Source organism: Bombina bombina, chromosome 6 (assembly GCF_027579735.1).
Source record: "Bombina bombina isolate aBomBom1 chromosome 6, aBomBom1.pri, whole genome shotgun sequence".
NCBI classification, from domain to species: domain Eukaryota; kingdom Metazoa; phylum Chordata; class Amphibia; order Anura; family Bombinatoridae; genus Bombina; species Bombina bombina.
The window spans coordinates 815437232-815440293 of NC_069504.1; positions in this window are offsets into that span (position 1 = coordinate 815437232).

Consider the following 3062-nt stretch of genomic DNA (forward strand, 5'->3'; position numbering starts at 1 on the left):
CTATTAATGGAGGCTTGCAATTTAGTAAAGTCTAGGTAGACCATGTCATGGTCTGACCACGTGCATGGTTTAATGTTGGGGTTGACAAATTGGTCTAAAGACCATGAGTCACAGAATATATAATCCAGTCTGGAGTACGAGTTATGGGCCTTTGAATGATGCGTGAAGTCTTTCACTGAGGGTGCTAAGCACCTCCAGGCATCATAGAGGTTATGCTGGTATATGAGTTTCCGGAAGGCATTGGAGATAGAGGAAGTATTTCTCTCAGAGTGTACCGCAATAGAGGACTGTTTGTCAGTGGTTGGGTTCCAGACCATATTGAAGTCTCCCCCTATTACTAGGTGTCCCCTCTTAATCTGATCTATGTGTGTCAAAAGTTTGCGAAGGAATGGGATTTGCTTGGAGTTGGGAGCGTACAATGATACCAACGTAAATAGTGAGTTATTGAGCGAACAGATAAGAATAAAAAATCTGCCCTCACTGTCTCTTTCGACATATTCCAATTTGAATGACAGTTCTTTACTAATCAAGATGGCAACTCCTTTGTTTTTGCTTTCTAGGTTAGAAGCAGTTTCACAAACTGGGTAGTGCTGGGAAAGTCCAGAAACACGGGGCTCCCCCATCCAATGGGTCTCTTGTAGGAACATAATGTGAATCTTGTGTATCAGAGCATATTGCTGTAATAGTTTTCTCTTAGTGGGGGAATTTAGGCCTTTCGCATTCAGCGTGGCTATGCGTATAGGGGTCATTTTAGGGGTGTGGGCGAGATTTCCTGAGCTAATTGGAGGGCGAGAGTATTCTAGTTATTAATTACAGGGGTCTGGGTATATGCAGTGGGGCCTAGGGGCTCGTGGGACGTTTTGGAACAAAAGGAATGGTATGTAATGATTAAGAAACTTCCGTGACTGGCTAAAAGTGGTGAGCGTACACTTTCGCAATGAGTGCACCGACTGGTCTATGCCAGTGGGGCACAACTAATAAATTGGGGGGGAGCTAAGCGGAGAGGGGTTCATGGCCCCGCCGGTTTGGAGCCATATGCAAAAAGAAGAGAAGAGGAGAAAGAGCAGAAGAGAAATAAATAGACGAGATAAGAAGAAAGAAAGTAAAGCTTAAGAAACATATGTGAAGCATGTATGTCTCATATAAGATAACAATTAACTTTGTAAACCTCTCAATATAACATTAATTTCAATTTCAACATCAACATTTTCAACATTTTCAACAGGAGGAACTGTGGATTATATTTGATAACCTAACATCGAGTGACTAAGAACTCTACAATCACCACTTCCCTGTTAGGTATCACTAAACTTTTCCTGCCTAATATCATACTCTATGTGCTATATAGACAGGATCACCCTAATGACGGTATGGACATTCGGGTCTTAGATGATGATACGATTCACTAGGTTATAAGTCGTTAGCTAAGAGTCAGTGAACCGTATTAGCTAGGGCCTGTCATTAAGGATCTCAGTAGGGTTAGGGTAACCGTCTCATAATAGGCCTGTAAAGGAGTGAAGTGAAATGAAATGTCCCAGCAATCTCCATATGGGATAAGGGGTTATGGGGAGAATTAAAGCATGGTCTGGTCATAGGGCAGAATCATCTAATGATAAATCCTCTCGGGGGAGATGGTCATATTATTCAGGGGTAGGTTTGGTCTAATCTCAATTTCTGTCATGGTCGGGTATCTGGGGCGGTCAGATAGGTGAGTCTGAGGTCATTCAATTGTTTAAGTGTATAATTCAGCACAATGGGATCAAGGATAAGCATGTGATTCATTAACAAGAGACAAACATAGCTAATTCCTATAACCCAAACAATGAATAACAGTATATATTTGGACAATAAAAAGAAGAGAACATGTTTAGAGTCTCTAAAAAGTGTCTATTGTAAAGATAAGCAGTGGCAATACATATATGGGCAATAAGATGAAAAAAAAAACATGTTTAAGGTCCATGGTAATTGTCCATTGTGATAATAGACCGTAACAGTGAATATGTGAATAATAAGATGTAAACAAAAAAGCAAAAAAAAAAAAAAAAACCAGCATGTCCAAAGTCTATGGTAAGTGCCCATGTGAGAAGAAAAAAAAAAACAGACAAGTAAGTTACATTATGTAATAGCTTAGATCTCACCCGTCTTGTTTTTCAATCCATGAGATAGACTTTCTGGGGTTAGGAAGTGTTCCCTCCTGTAGTGAGTTGGTTGTTTCTTTCAGGAGGTTCAGCAGAAATAGTATGAAATAGAAAATATGAGACAGAGAACATAAAAGCAGGCTCTCTATGGGTCTGAATCTTGGTGTGGGCCAATAAGGTCTCTGCGCTTCTTGAAGGTCTCAGTGGAATGTCCAGCAGCGTTAGGGGGTCTTTGTGGCAAAGGCTTCCATGGTGGAGCCGACGCTCTTAGTCCAGTAGTCAGTCCCGGGGTAGAAGAGTGATCCTCTCCGTCAGCAGGGAGTAAGTTCCATTTTTGGAGCAATTCACGGGCCTGTTGGGGAGTGGAAGCCATGTATTGCTGGCCGTCTCTGGTAATATAGAGGCGTACTGGGAATCCCCATCTATATTTTAAGTCTTTCTCTCTCAGTATTTTTGTATAGGGCTGGTAATGTCTGCGAATCTGCAGCGTGTGAGTGGAAAGGTCTGGGTAGACCTGTAGACCGGCATATTCTTCAGGTAGGCGTTTATCTCTGGCTAAAGCTCTGAATATTTTTTCTCTGTAAGTGTAGTAGTGGAGCTTCGCTATGACGTCCCTTGGCTGGCCTCCATCTGCTGAGCGAGCTCTAAGGGCCCTGTGGGCTCTATCTATAAGGGTCTCAGAGCCTGTTGCAGGTCCCAGTACTGCTTCAAATAGGCCCTGAAGGTATTTTTCTAGGTCCTGTGGCAGGACTGATTCCGGGATGCCCTTAATACGAATATTGTTACGGCGAGATCTATTTTCTAGATCTGCCAGTTTTAACTCTAAATCTGTGATTTGGATGGCCAGAGATTGGGAGTAGCCGAGTAGGTTGGTGTGATCTATTGCTAGGTCTTCCTGTTTGCGCTCTAGCGCGTCCGTTCGCT